Raw genomic sequence first — 16,637 nt, forward strand, 5'->3', positions numbered from 1 at the left:
AATGCCAAGCTGCATGGCCAACTTCCTCTTGTATTGTGGAAATTTCCTGTGCTTGCTTTACTGTGGGGCTTTTGGGACATAGCGTGTTTATCAATGCCTGTGAATGGGAAGGGGCAGGAGCAGGATTGGGCAGAGTGAGAACTCTGAATTTCTGCATTTCTTTTTTATTTGTTTGTTCTTCTTGTAGAGACAGGGTCTCACTCTTTTGCCCAGACTGGAGTGCAGTGGCACAATCATAGCCTCAAACCCCTGGTCTCAAGTGATCCTTCCTCCTCAGCCTACTAAGTAGCTGGGACTACAGATGCATGCCACCAGTACCAGCTAATTTTTGTTTTGTTTTGTTTGAGATGGAGTCTCACTCTGTCACCCAGACTGGAGTGCAGTGGTGTGATCTTCGCTCACTGCAACCTCCACCTCCCAGGTTCAAGCAATTCTTGTGCCTGAGCCTCCTGAATAGCTGGGATTACAGGCGTGCGCCACCATGCCCAACTAATTTTTGTATTTTTAGTAGAGATGAGTTTTCACCATGTTGACCAAGCTGGTCTCAAACTCCTGACTTCAAGTGATCTGCCTGCCTCGGCCTCCCAAAGTTCTGGGATTACAGGCGTGAGCCACTGCACCTGGCCCAATTTTTTATTTAATTTTTTAATTTTTTTGGTAGAGATGGGGGTCTCACTATGCTGCCAGGGTGATCTGAAACTCTTGGCACTAAGCAATACTCTCACCTCAGCCTCCCAAAGTGCTGGGATTAAAGGCATGAGTCACCACGTCTGGCCAGAATCTGCATTTCTACACAAGTTTCCAGTTAACGCCAATGTGACTGATCATGGCCACAGTTTGAATAGCAAAGTTCTGTAGCAAACTGACTGGTTTTCAGCTGATAATACAACAATGAAGGAAGAAATGAACAACTGCTGACTGTATCTATGGATTCTTCATGGTTTCTTTTTTAATTATAATGATGTGGAAAAACTATTTGTGAGCTACAAATAGTTTTTATGTGATGAATTATGTGATGAAAATGCAAATAACACTTTCTCTTCATGGTCTTAAAGAAATGTTTTTGAAGATTAATGAGGTGAATGCTCGAAAGGCGGTAGAGTTTCCAGAAAGCATGGTACTGCTTTAGTGCTTGGCATGAATATGTAGTGGAGTGCACATATGAGTATTTCCTTGGAAAGTTGTTACGTGATTCTATTATATTTCAGAAAATGAGACTTCAGAAACTGCATTTTAAAGTTTCTTATTCACATCACTGTTCTTAGGGACATGAACTTGTGTGCACAGAAGTTTGGGCATTTTATTGCAGCTTTCCCTGTTGAGTTAGTGTAACCGTAACCATATTCCGTGATTAGCTTATTAAGCTCCCAAGCCCTGGGAATGGGATTGTTCCTTCTTGAAGGTATAGAGTTGGATTTGAGCACTGCAGAAGGCATAACTATACAGTCTAGAGATTTATTTTTTGAAAACAAACCAGAATTTAGTAATCTGAAAGAATGTTATCCATCAGGGTGTCTGCTTATAAGACCACAAATGTATTTCAGGGATATTGCAGTTGCTCAACATTCAGTAATCCCATCTGCCCTTTTGGATATCCACGTCAACTGGCCTTTCTCAGCCAGGGCTCTGTGCAAGAATTAAGCCTGATTCCCTAAAGGTATCCATTGTATAGAGAACATTTTGTATGTGATAAGAATTAACTTCTTTTCTGTGCATTTACATTGGTACTAATTATGTTCCATTCTTCGTAAAATAGAATAGTCACTCAAATTCTTTTCTGTGTTTTGTGGTTCAGATGAGGAACTTGGATGGAAAGGCTGCCAGTGATTCTTGTCATTTTCATAGAGCTATAATTATTAATTGGCAGATTGCTGTGTAATTAGTTCCTACTATAATTATTAATTACAATAATTATTAATAAATTGAAGGAAGAGGGAGGCAGTCAGAAGTTTAAAGAAACAGTAACATATTTGCAACCTCCATTTGAGATGGACCAGGAAAACAGTCTTTGACTTAACACCAAAAAGTAGCATAGTACAGCCAAAGATTTTCAGAGGCGGAGTAGGGGAGGAGAGAGGTAGAGGCAAGTCTGGAGTAAAGATCTCAAGCAGCGCTGTCCAGTCAATGTGAGGCCAGGAGTGGTGACTCACGCCTGTAATCCCAGCGCTTTGGGAGGCTGAGGCTGGTGGATCATGTGAGGTCAGGAGTTCAAGATCAGTCTGGCCAACATGGTGAAACCCTGTCTCTACTAAAAATACAAAAATTAGCCAGGGGTGGTGGCGGATACCTGTAATTCCAGCTACTCGGGAGGCTGAGGCAGGAAAATCGCTTGAACCCAGGAGGCGGAGGTTGCAGTGAGCCAAGATCATACCACTACACTCCAGCTAGGGTAACAGAGCAAGACTCCATATCAAAAAAAAAAAAAAAAAATACAATGTGAGCCTCATTTTAAAAAATAAAAAAGATAAAATTAACTATAATATATATAATTTAACCCAAAGTGTTATTTTCAAATTATGATCAATATAATTATTTTTAATGAGAATTTTACATTCTTTTTTTGTATTCCTCTTCAAAAGCTTGTATGTATTGGATTTCCAGCATGTCTCAGATTGGAATTGTCACACTTCAGTTGCTCAGTAGTCACCTATAGCTAGTGCTACTGCATTGGACAGCACACCTCTAGATGCCATATCACTTACAAAGGTTATGTACTTTATAATTAAATAGTAAAGTTGTATTTTCCAAAATGTCATAAAATACAAATATGCTAAAAGTAAAAATAAGTCATTTGTAGATTTTCCTTTTTTTCCTCTCTCTCTCCCACCTTTCCTTCTCCCTCCATTCCTTCCGTCTAAGCCTTGGGGCACTTTAACATAGAGAGGTCAGGGAGAACAGGAGGCCTAGGTAAAGGGACCGAAAAAAGACCAGTGAGGCAGGAGGAGAACCAAGAGAGTGTGGTGCTCCAGAAGCCACGGTATCCTGGAACCAGCTTATATCAGCTCATGAGGGCTGATTGGTAAATTTTCTGGAATGTAGTGAACAACTTGAAGTATGTCATTAATAAAAATTATATAACTTAATTAAATAAATTGTACTTTTAAAAAGTAGTACTCAAAACTCATTTCTTCTTAATTTTTTTTGAATGAGGATTTATTTGACAAATTTTACTTAACACAATATACATAAAAGGAAATCACAATACAACGAAAGACTTAAATCAAGGCCTCAGAATTTTATACAAACATCAAGACCAAAATTCTAAAGTATTGGTATTGCGTCTCAAATTTTTCCCATTAATTAAAAAAAAAAATCCTAAATTTACATGCCTTACAGGTTATTAAATAAAACTAGAATTAACAAAGATGCCAAAATGTTTCACTTTAATTGTAGACAGACACACACACACACAAAACCACGTCTTTCAGCATGCATCTACACAGTGTACAATGTAGCAAAGGGCAACAGTGAACATAATTCAACTCCTTTTACCTCAATACGCTTTCTGCTTAAGAACATCCTGTAATATAACTAACTTGAGCAAAGCTGGAACTTGTTTAACAGTTATAGTTTACTCAGCTTCACTGTTACATCCTAGATGAGTATTGTGTTAAAAAAATACTGAGCCTTAAGTCTTCGTAACAATACTGATTTCCACTTAGAGAGTAAGCATAACTCATAAGCTTGTATTGCAGAAACTGTTAAACTGAAGTTTTGGGTTTTTCTTTAAAAAAAATTGAGCAAGAGTCAGTGATCAATTATATTCCCCATCCACCACTCATAATGGATATGGTAGACATCCCTCCCATTCCATTCATGCCTATAGATGCACGACTTCCATTACTGTAGTAGCTGCTGTTCATTGCTCCTTGGCTGCCTATGCAATGTCTGAGAAAATCATGTAAGTTTTCCTGTAAAACTTGGTCATATCCACTCATGCTGCTGTGGCCACCATAGCCACCTCCATAACCACCTCTCAGCTGCTGGCTGGCTGGGCCACCATAACTGGACTGGATTGACAAGCCCATGCCCCCATCATTTGGCTACCGTAAGCACTACTGCTGGCTCCTGCTGTAGAATTCAAGAAGGGTTCTACATCGCTGTGTTGCATATTTGCTTTGTCTTTTGACATAGCTGCCACAGCATCTTCATGAGTTGCAAACTCAACATCTGCTTCACCAGTTACTGTGCCATCAGGACTAGTTTCAATGTGTACCCTCACAGGATTGAACAGTGAAAAAAAATTACAAATGTCATTCTCAGTAGCTCTGTAAGGTAATCCACACATGTGTACACTGCGTCCTGTTGTGCTCTGGAAAGTAGAGCCACCATCCTCATATTTGTGATCAGACATTCCTGAAAAACAATAATTGAGGTCTCTTCCAAATCTATCTGACCCAAATCCATAGCCATAGCCATTATAATTATCATTGGCTCTATATCCTTCACTATAAGTAAGCACCATGCCTCATCCTCTCAAAGCCAGCTCCTCTGCCAATGCTGTTAAACCCTCTGCCAGACCCAGGTCTATCATGGGACCTGGCCTCTGCATGGCCATAAGCTTTTATGGTGGATTGTAGTGAGTTCTAACTTCAGCCCTGCTGCTCTTAAAGATTTCAATATACTTGTGCCCTATTATTTCCTTGTGTTTCTTTAAAGAGCCTTTTCAGTTATTTCCTGTGAAGCAGACTGCACGAAGGCCTCCCCTGTACTCCTTCCCTGGAGTCCACCGGCGGTGTTAACCCATTTGGCACGATTTCCAACCTTGAGAAGAACTGAGCAATTTCTTCCTTGCTGCATTCAAAGGGAAGTCCTCTAAGCTGTACAAAGCCATCATTGGCCTTGTCAGGACTATTTGGACCAGTATGCTTCAACACCCAATCCATTTCAACGTTGTTTGACTTGAATGCTTCAACAAAACTGTGTCCCATAGTTTCTCTGTCTTTTTTTCAGGGCCAATTTGACTTCATCTTCTGATTCAAGTTCAACAAAAGCCTTGCCACCCAGCCTGCCTTCTCTGGTGTAGATGAAATGAATACCTTGAGCCTCATTTTGGATTTTGTAGTCAGAAAAAAAAACCAAAATGCTGCACTTAATCAGCTGAGCAAGACCAGGGCAGGCCATGGACCTTCACCATAAATCCCTCTCTACCTTCAGTGCGCAACATCATTGTCTCTTACATGGTCTGGTGTCAAAACAGACCAGACACTCGACTTTGGCAGGGCTAAAAAGAAATGGCCCACTTCTTAATTATTTTAGTAGACTTTACTAATATCTATGCTCCTGAGATTATGGCTGTTGCATCTGTGTGGCGGAAATACTACATAATGATGTGTACTACTGTTCATCTCTTTCCAACTCAGCAGTCACACTGGTAGACTGAAATTGGCCATAGTGGGAGTACTTACATCACAGAAATCAGCAAAGGCAACAAATTGGAACTTTTGAAAATTTTTCTGGAGAACCTGTTGTTAAACATTTACCAGCACACTACTGCCTGGAAGCCAAGAGAAGATAGAGTGTCAAGGGGAGAGGAATCAGTTGTGTCAAATGCTGCTAAGATGAGGTTAGTAACATAAGATTTGGGAATTGAACACTGGATTAAGCTCCATGGATTTCACAGGGACTAAAAAAGACAAAATCACCACCTTTGTGGAACTTACATTCTGATGATTGACTTGGAAATTTAATAGCAAATAGAACAGAAAAAAAAAAAGTCCTGCCTTCATGGATTGGGATGTAGTAGGCATTTCGAAGGACCTGCTGTTCTTGGAGTAGGAAATTTCATTTTCTCCACCTTCTAGGCTTTGTATGTTCTCTGTGTTTAGACTGCCCTTTGCTGTCTTATTCCGCTGGTGTACATCTGTCTACTCATTTCTTTAGGATTCAGCTCGAATGTATATTCCTTTGAGTAGCTGTCTCTGAACTTGCAGGCAAAATTAAATGCTTGCCCTGAACATTCCTGTGTTTTTCTTATGCCTGTATTTTTCTCACAGCTGTAATGATGGCCCGTTTCTACATCTTTCCTTGATGAGCCCACTGACTGATAGTGGCTGGGATCTTCATCTTCGTATCTCAGGGCCTGCCACCATCCTTAACACATAGTTGATGCTATGTGTCTCTACATCTTTAGAGACTGAAGGAATCCATTAATTAATCTGGGATTAAGATATTGAGACCTGATCCAAGGCAGAGGGACCACAAGACCTACTCCATGGGGGGGATGTAAATGGTTTTCAGTAGAACTGTGCTTGTTTCTGTCTCTGGACCATTTGATACTCTCTCTTTATCATTCTCTCTCCTGATTTGAAGATCTAATCTGGGGCTTGAAGCAATCAATGTGCTATATTATAAAATAAAACTTGCTTGTTTTTCTATTCAGAGACCTTTTATTGCTAAAATTTTCCACTTGTTACCTTTTCTTTCTCAATCAATTTACACTTTGAATTTATTCATTTGTTTAGCAATTTCCATTTTATTTTCACCTCCTCATGATTTCTGAAAACTAAGTTACTTCTTAGCATCATGGTTATATTGGGGATCATTTGGTTGCAAGGAACAAAAACATGTTCAAGCTACTTTAATAAGCAGCATTTTACTGCATTGATATAACAGGCAATGTCATGGGCATCCATAGGCAGGGACTTAATACAATAGGGTCTCATGTGTTCCACATGAGCACCTGTACTGAACTGTCAGTCATCACATGGACTCTCACCCTTGCTTCTCTCTTTGCTTTTTTTCACTCTTCTCTTGGCCATCTTTCTTTTCTCGTATGTCTAAAACAGGGCTGCCAGAACCCATCACCTGGTAGCTCCACTCAGCTGACTTTGTTTCACATTCCCAGGTGAGAGGATCCAGTGACTTAGCCAGGTCTATGGACCACATGTAACCTGGGATCCTATCTTGATGAAAGGGTGTATTCTTCATTTCCTAGGGATGTTGTAGCAAATTACCACAAACTTGGTGGCTACAAACAACAGAAATTTATTCTCTCACAGTTCTGGAAAACAAAAGTCCAAAATCAAGATGTCAGCAGGGTTCTTTCCGGAGTCTCTGAGGGAGAATCTGTTCCATGTTTTTCTTTACAAAAAAAATTTTTTTAAAGAGATGGTCTTGCTATGTTGCCCAAGCTGGTGTTGAACTCCTGGCCTCAAGCAATCCTCCCACATCAGCCTCCTAAATGCTGAGATTACAGGCATGAGCCACTGCCCCTGACCTTATTTCATGCCTCTCCTTCTCCTAGCTTGTGGTGGCTCCAGCAGTCCTTGGTGCTTCTTGATTTGTAGACACAACATGCCAATCTCTACTTAGTCATGTGGCTTTTTCCTTGTGCCTCTCTGTGTCTGTCTCTTCTGTTTCTTACAAGGACACTGGTTACTAGATTAAGGGCCACACTAATCCAGAATGATCACATTTCAAGATCTTAATTACCTTAATTATATCAGCAAAGACTCAATTCCAAGTAAGGTCATATTAGGGTACCAGGTAGACATATCTTCTGTGGGCCACTGTTGGACCCACTATGGGAGGTGTATGGGACTATATGCGAGGTATAGTCAAAGGCTACCAGCATGGCTTTGAGGCCCCATTGCAGGTGCCAGTAAATGCCTAGTTGTTCCACACCTCTACCAGGAATACTTGTCACTTTATCATTTTGAACATTTACTTTCAATTAACATAGTCTGCTGAAATGTCCCTTTCTCTAAGTAACTTTCAGGGACTCACATCACTTAGGGTGGAATTAATGACTTCCCTTTCCCATTTCCCATAGCATTTTATACACACCTCTGACAGCACTTGCCATTTTCATTTATAGCACTTTGTTTACATGTCCGTTTTCCCACTTAAGTTGTGGACTTTTCCTGGGTGGGGCCTGTTCCTTACTCAGTTTTGCTTCCACAGTGTCAAGCACAGGATCCAACTTTGAGTTATGTTTGTGGAATTGCGTTGAAAGTCTGGGCTTCGTGGATTGAATCTCTCCCCTTCCAGCCTTAGTGTTACTTGATTCAATTGTGTTAATTGTCCATTCCAGCCAGTCTCGTCTGCGATTGTACCCTGTTGTGTTCTCTGTTACATGCTCAGCTCTGCCCCACCTTGCTGCTGCCACAACCTATGTTAGCCCTCATCAGCATGTTTCTGCAGCCCAGCTTCTTTAGGCCCTGCATTCTCAAGTTGTCCCCACCACCCATTCTGTTCAGGTTAATCTTCCCTTTTGCATGCATGTGCCCACACATGGGGATCCACTTTACATGTTTATCTTAGCCATGGTTGGTGCAGTTAGGATTCCCAAATTACATTATCAGTACCAAATTAGATTTGAAAAAGGAGAGGGAGCATTTATTTCTTTAGCAATCTTATCACAGTGTTTCCTGTGGTCCCAGAAATCATGGTGGAAAGAAAATTGGGATTTCAGAAAACATTGCTTGATTCTGCAGGAAGTGAACAACGTTTTCTAATGATTTCCAGAAAGAGAAACATGTCATATTTTTCTGGAGTGCTTTAGAAGGAAGTAGTGCAGTCAGTGGTGGGAAATATGTCCTCCACTCCCTGTTAAGTTCTCTGTGGCAGATCTTACATATTGCCGGTGAGTTCCTGCTCTTATTTACAGAATGAAGATAATGATATTCTGTAGCTATGAATTTTGAGTTCAACTATGTAGTTGCTGATTTTCTGCCTATTGGGTTTGTCCACTTCCAATAGAGGGATGTCAATATCTTCAGCTGTCATAGTGAATTCTTCTATTTTCCATTGTAGTTCTGTCAGTTTTTGCCTCATGTATTTTGATGCTCTGTTGTTAGATGCATACAAATTAAGGACTGTTATGTCTTCTTGGAGAATTGGCCCCTTTACCATTATATAATGTCCCTCTTTATCCCTGATAACTTTTCTTGCTCTGGAGTCTGCTTTTTCTGAAATTAAGGCAGCTATTTCAACTTTCTTTTGATTAGTGTTAGCATGATATCTCTTTCTCTATCCATTTATATTTAATCTATATGTGTCTTTATATTTAAAGCGGGTTTCTTTTGTTTCCTTTTGTTTGTGTGTGTGAAATGCAGTCTTCCTTCTGCAGCTTTCTTTATTGAAGTGTTTGGTATATATTTGGTGCAAGCATGGCCATTGCTAATTCATGATTTTTTTTTTTTTGCTTTATTTATTTGTAATTTCAACTTTTAGTTTAGAATCATGGGGTACATGTGCAAGTTTGTTACATGGTATATTGTGTGATGCTGAGGAGCCAGAGGGGGAAATAAACCACCTTTCCTATAAAGGCATAAATAAAATAATTACATCCAATGTCTCCTCAGAAATCATATAAGGAAGAAGAAAGTAGAATGAAATATTTAAAGTGTTAAGAGAAAAACAACCCCACCAACCTAGAATTGTTTATCCTATGAAATTATCCTTCAAAGTGAAGGAGGAATAAAAACTCAAACAAAAATTGAGATAATTTGTTGCCGGTAGACCTGCCTTGCAAGAAACGTTAAAAGTTCTTCCAAGAGAGATAAATAATATGAGTCAGAAACTCAGATCTACATAAGGAAAAGAAGAGATCACAGAAGAAATAAGTGAAGGTAAAAGAAACACTTCTATTTTTCTTATTGTGACTTGACCTAACAGATAGCAGTTTGTTTAAAGTAATAATAATTATAACAATGTATCTGATTAATATTGTTTATGTGTACGTGAAAAACAGTAGTTTTATTTTTCATTTTTCTACAGTTTTAATGATATACCTACGTATAGTTTTTCTGGAATTTATCCCACTTGGTGTTCTCTGAGTTTATTGGATCCTTGGTTTGTTGTCTGATGTTAATTTCGGAAAATCTCTGTTTTTACTGCTTTAAATATTGTTTCTGTTCTTTTTTCTTTCTTCCCTTTCTGGTATTCCCATTATGAGTCTGTTACACCTTTTGCAGTTGTCCTGCAATTCTTAGACACTGTTGTTTGTTTATTTTTAGTTTTTTTCTCTTCGCTTTTCCACTTTGCAAGTTTCCATTGTCACATCCTCAAACTCAGAAATTATTTCTTCATCTATGTCCAGTCTACCTATGACCCTAATAAAGGCAGTCTTCATTTTTGTTATAGTGTTTTTAACCTCTAGCATCTCTTTTTTATGCTTACTTAGAATTTCCATTCTGTGCTTATGATATCCATCTGTTCTTGCAAATTGTCTACTTTTTCCACTCACCCTTAGCATATTAATCATAGTTGTTTTATATTTATAGTCTGATAATTCCAACATCCCTACCATATCAGGGTCTGTTTGTGATGCTTGCTTTGTCTCTTTAAACTGTGTTTTTTACCTTTTAGTATGCCTTATAACATTTTGTTGAAAGGTGAACATGATGTACTAGGTAAAAGGAACTGGGGTAAACAGACCTTTAGTGAGGTAATGGTAAGATGTGAAGGGAGAGGAAGTGTTTGACAGCCCTATGATTAGGTCTCAGTCTTTTAGTGAGCCTGTGCCTCTGGACTGTGAACTTCACAAATGATCCTCAGTTTTTCTTTTTTTCTCTACTGCCTTAGGTGGTACAGGATGGCAAGAGGGGGCTATAGTGGAGTATTTTCTTTCCCATTAGGTTAGCCTCTTGTAAAATAGTTTCTCTTGAGGGCAGGTGATATGGTTTGGCTGTGTCCCCACCCAAAATCTCATCTTGAATTGTGATCCCTGTAATCCCCACGTGTCAAGGGCAGGGCCAGGTGGAGGTAATTGGAACACGGGGGCTATTTCCCTCATGCTGTTCTCATGATAATGAGTGAGTCCATCCTGTTGCCCTGTGAAGAAGGTGCCTACTTCTGCTTTGCCTTCTGCCATGATTGTAAGTTTCCTGAGCCCTCCTGAGCCAAGGAAACCTCTTTCCATTATAAATTACCCTGTCTTGGGTATTTCTTCATAGCAGTGTGAGAACGGACTAATACAGCAGGCCTTGTTAAGAAGAACAAAATGTTCTAGTGTATTTCACAATGTTTACTCCCCTCTGTCCCTCTGCTACCTGCTATTTTTCTCTAATCTTTGCTATGAGAACTTGGTGGTTCTCATACGAGCTCCTGGAAGTAAAACTCACAAAGTGTGAGGGCCTCTTTATGACTTGGGCTCCCTGGAGTTTTTGACTCTTATACTTTTCCACACTGAACCTTGAGTGATTTAACAATGATAGTTCAGGTTTTCCTACCCTGGTACTGGTTCCTGTGGAAATGGGTTTGTGTTCTGGTGAGCTGTGATTCTCTGTATATCCACCTGTCTGTCTCTCCAATTTTGGGGACGGTGGTTTTTCTAGTGACCTCACTTCTCTGATGAATCTAAGAATTGTTGATTTTCAGTTTAACTTTTTACTTGTTGTTAGGACAGAGTTACGCTGTTTAAGCTCCTTACATGGGGAACCAGAACCTGGAAGTCCCAGCTGTAAATATTGAAGGCATAATGATTTCTTAACTTTTATATTCTGATTGCTATTGTTTGGTTCTCTGCCTCTCCAAAATAGGAATTGACCCCATAGTATTTCTGTACACTTTAACTGGGAACGTTAAGACCTGGATAAATTCTAATCTTGGCTCTGCTGCTAATGATTTACCTTGGGCAAATCAGAGACTGAGTTTTCTCATCTATAAAAGTGAAGGGTGCAGACTCATTTCTAAGTCTCCTTCTAGCTTTAAAATTCTGAAGTGGGCGGATCACGAGGTCAGGAGTTCAAGACCAGCCTGGCCAACATGTCTCTAGTAGAAACTCCGTCTCTACTAAAAATACAAAAATTAACCAGGTGTGGTGTCATGCGCCTGTAATCCCAGATACTTGGGAGGCTGAAATAGGAGAATCGCTTGAACCTAGGCAGAGTTCAGTGAGCCGAGATCGTGCCACTGCACTCCACCCTGGGTGACAGAGCAAGACTCCATCTTGGAAAAAAAAAATCTATATTTTATGATGTTACAAAATATTCTCTGATTTTGAATACTAGTACCAGTACTCTGGGTAACCTGTGTGCTCAAGCAGGTGACCTATTATACTTTCTGGAATTTAAAAATAAACTTTTTATTTTGGAATAAATTTAGATTTATAGAAAAGTTGTTGGCTGGACATGCTGGCTCACACCTGTAATCCCAGCACTTTGGGAGGCTGAGGCAGGTGGATCACGAGGTCAGGAGTTTGAGACCAGCCTGGCCAACATAGTGAAATCCCATCTCTACTAAAAATACAGAAATTAGCTGGGCATGGTGGTGTGCACCTGTAATCCCAGCTACTTGGGAGGCTGAGGCAGGAGAATCACTTGAACCTGGGAGGCAGAGGTTGTGGGGAGCCGAGATCGCGCCACTGCGTTCCAGCCTAAGTGACAGAAACAACAGCAACAACAACAACAAAGAAAAGTTGCAAAGATAGGGCTGGGCGCAGTGGCTCACACCTGTAATCCCAGCACTTTTGGAGGCCAAAAGGTGGGTGGATTACTTGAAGACCAGCCTGGCCACCATGGTGAAACCTTGTCTCTACTAAAAATACAAAAATTAGCCGCGCATGGTGGTGCATGCCTGTAATCCCAGCTACTCTGGAGGCTGAGACAGGAGAATTGCTTGAACCCAGGAGGCGGAAGTTGCAGTGAGCCAAGATCGCACCACTACACTCCAGCCTGGGTGACAGAGCGAGACTCTGACCCCCTACCCCACCAAAAAAAAAAGTTGCAAAGATAATACAGAGAGTTCCTGAATACCCCTTACTGTTTTCCCCATGGCAACATTTTATATTATTATGGTACATTTGTCAAAACTAAAAAGCAGATCATGAATGGTACATTACTATTAGCCAAACTCTAGACTTATATTTGGATTTCACCAGTTTTTCCACTAATGTCCTTTTTCTGTTCCAGGATCCAATGCAAGCTATCATATTACACTGAGTCGTCATATCTTCCCAGTCTCCTCTGGTCTGTGACAGTTTCTCAGTCTTTCCTTGGTTTTCATGACCTTGACGGTTTTGAAGAGTGTTGACTAGATATCCTGTAAAATGTCCTCAAACTTGGGTTTTTCTGATGTTTTCTTCATTGCAAGACTGGGCTTGTGGGTTTTTGGAAAGAAACCACAAAGATGAAATACCTTTCTTGTCACATCATATCAGGGGTTGGTTATATCTATATAACATCACTGGTGATACTAACTTTCATTAATTGGTTAAGGTGGTGTTTGCCAGGTTTCTCCACTGTAAAATACTATTTTTGTCTTTCACAACTCTGTTCTTTGGAAGTGAGTCATTAAGTCTAGCATACCCTGAAGGTGGGAGAAGAGAGGGAGTTAAGCTTCATTCACTTCTTGAAGAGAGCAGCATCTACAGATCACTTAGAATGTGTCTGTAAGGAAAATTAGTCTCTTCTTCCACATTTATTTATTCAATCATTTATTAATATTAATATGAAGTAATGTATATTTATTTTATACTTTGGATTATAATCCAGTATACATTGTTTACTTTTTTGCTTAAATTGTTCTGGCTTTGACTGTAAGTTCTTTCAGATTGGTTCCTGTGTCCCTTTGATATGCTCTATCCTTTTGCTTTTTCAACATTTCCTTACTTTCTGGTACTACAAAGATACTCCAGGTACATTCTGTATTTTCCTTTTTCAAGTCCTAAAATCAACCATTTCTCCAAAAAGCTCTGGGTTTTAAAACAAATGACAATTTATCTGTTTTGGTATTTATAAGCATTGTCATGGTGACTATCCTTGATGATATATCTCTGGAAAACTCCATGATTATGTCTTTTAGATAAATGTCTAAAAGTGGAATTCCTGGATCAAAGGCATCTAAAATGCTTTTACTATGTTTTCCACTAACAAGGCATGAGATGGGGGGCTGCCTCAGGGGCTGCACCTCAAAGCCCACTTCAAATGGGAAACACTATCCATCCATCAACCAATTTATCTGTCTTAGAACTCTCTTTCTATGACTTTCTTATTTTCAAAACAAACAAGGAATAAAGAAAGAACAAAATGAAACAAACAAAAGACCTCATCTAGACTCTCTCACCACACAACAAATCACAACATTGCTCCTCATGGGAGGAAATGGTTGAGGTGTCAGACTGAGAATGACATCTGTTTCCCTTCATGGGGAGAGCACTTGTTAATTCACCTATTAATTCACTTTTAAAATATAATTTTACATTTTATCAAAGTAATACATGTACATAGTTTAAACATTCAAGTGGCACTCCAAGACTTAAAATGAGTAACAGCAATACAGTGCTACATCCCTTCCCATTGCTAAACTTTCTTCACAGAAAAAATCGCTTTCAATTCTTTTAGCTTTTTTTTTTTTCTGGGGTTTATTTCCATATCTATAAAGAACATGCTTATACTGCAATTTTAAAATTTTTTCAATTTTAGACATTATCTATTGACTTCTTACTTACTATGGAAGATAAAGACTGAAGTCTCTTACCAATCCTATACACAAACACACATACATGTGCACCCTTTCCTAACCCCATCCTTTCAATATAGTTATAACTTTTGTTAAATCCATTAATGTTTTCGTTGTTGTGATTCTGTAGTTATTCATAGCTGAGCCACATATTGGACTTTAAATATATTTTCTTATATAACATTGTCTTTTTCCTGGAATTAATAATTATGCCATTGTTTGGTTTCCTTAATTTACTGAGCCTATTACTCATCCTTCTCCAAACTTTCCAAGAGCGCTGCAAAACTTTTCAAGTTTCAAGTTTCAACATCTGTCACATCCATTGGGTCCTCTCCATGTATTTTTTCATCGGAAATATCCCTCCTTGAGCCTGGCGCCTGCCCCTCACTTGGGCTAGTTGCTCTCCAAGCCTGCTGCATTCTTGTCATCTTGGGATCTCCCTTGGCCACCATTCTTGGAGTTCTCTCTCTTATATTTGAAATTTCCTGTTTTCGGGAACCCATTTTTCCTTTTAGTTTTGGCTTATGCTCTTGTTTTGGTAGTCACTTTTTTCACTAACATCTCAAAAACATGGGAGATAAACATGTTGGAAAATGCAAAGTTCCAAGAACTTTATTTTACCTTTCTTTCTGACGGATTATTTTGATGGGTAGAGCATCCTAGGTGATAAATAATTTTCCATTAGAGTTATAAAGGAATTGATCCATTGCTTTTTAGCTTCTGATTTTGTTATTAAGTCTAAAGCCATTCTCATCCTTGATCCTTTATATATGACTTACTTTTTTTCCTATCTGGAAACATTTTTTTCTGTTTATTCTTGATATTCTGAAACTTCACTGTTTTGTACTTCAGTGTAGATTTATTTTCATTTATTATGCTGTTTACAGTGGGCCCTTTCAATGTGGAAACAAATGCTCCTCAATTCTTGGGAATTTTATTGTATCACTTCTTTCATTATTTCTCCCCCTCCGTTCCTCTGTTCTGTGTTTCTGGACTGCTAGTAGTCAGATGTTGGCTATTCTTCATCTCTTTGTCTTTTCTTCTATCTTCTGCAAGATTTCCTCAACTTTATTTTCTAGCCTTTAGACTTCAGCTCTCATATTTTGAATCTCCAAGAGTTCTTGTTCTCTAATTAGGCCTTTATCATAGTATCCTGTTTATATTTTGTGGATACAACATTTTTTCTTATTTTCTATGAAGGTTTAAGTAATAGTTTCTTTTAAAAAAATATTCTGCTTTCTGCATTGCCTTTCTTTCAGGTTTTTTCCCCCCATCTGCTGTTGGGATGGGAGAAATTTAATGAATTTGGCTTTGTGGGGTTAGGATTAGGTAGTCTGTTTCTTTATCAGATTTTCAACCAATCTTATGATTTTTGTTTCAGAGGTACAGTCAATTCTCATTATTCCTGGCAATTATGTTCAATAAAGTCGCCGCAAACACTGAATTTGAAAATACTGCCGGGCGTGGTGGTTCACGCCTGTAATCCCAGCACTTTGGGAGGCTGAGGTGGGTGGATCACCTGAGATCAGGAGTTCAAGACCAGCCTGACCAACATGGAGAAACCCCATCTCTACTAAAAATACAGAATCAGCCGGGCGTGGTGGTGCATGCCTCTAATCCCAGCTACTAGGGAGGCTGACCTGAGGCAGGAGAATCACTTGAATCCAGGAGGTGGAGGTTGCGGTGAGCCGAGATGGTACCACTGCACTCCAGCCTAAGCAACAAGAGCAAAACTCCATCTCAGGAAAAAAAAAAAAAAAAAAAGAAAGAAAGAAAGAAAATACTGAATTATTCTCTGTAGGGGAAATATAGAGTTAGGTGCCTGTGAGCCTCTGGTCACAACATTTTTGTCAACTAATCAATACATAACCTTGTTTTGTGTGTGTTTCTGTTTAAAGACACCTTAATTAATATACATTGTTGATTCATCAACATTGAACTCATGGCCAATAACAGTACTATGCCTCATGCCTGAATAGACCTTATTTAACACGTATTTTCTCCATGAGGTACAGCATTCTTGTGCTTAGGAACACCAGACAGCACTCCAGCACTCTGCTTGGGGGGCATTTGAAACAGCAAAGTCACTTATAAAAGGCAAAAAATTGCAAAAAAAAAAAATAATAATAATAACCAGCATGGCACTAAATAGACCATGAAAAGACTTGTGCATGCAGTATGAAAATTGAGACAGGAAGGCAGAGCGTCAGCTTGTTCCACCTCAGCTAGGA

At 39.3% G+C, this 16,637-nt stretch overlaps 1 pseudogene across 1 annotated transcript; it reads right to left on the minus strand.

Annotated features, from left to right (window-relative positions):
- Positions 1-3,758: 3,758 nt before the first annotated feature.
- Positions 3,759-5,196, minus strand: LOC112626313 (annotated as a pseudogene). Its single transcript, XR_003119862.1, has one exon. The product of XR_003119862.1 is annotated as a heterogeneous nuclear ribonucleoprotein H-like (transcript).
- Between the last annotated feature and the right edge of the window lie 11,441 nt (positions 5,197-16,637).

Source organism: Theropithecus gelada, chromosome 6 (genome assembly GCF_003255815.1).
Source record: "Theropithecus gelada isolate Dixy chromosome 6, Tgel_1.0, whole genome shotgun sequence".
Taxonomy (NCBI): domain Eukaryota; kingdom Metazoa; phylum Chordata; class Mammalia; order Primates; family Cercopithecidae; genus Theropithecus; species Theropithecus gelada.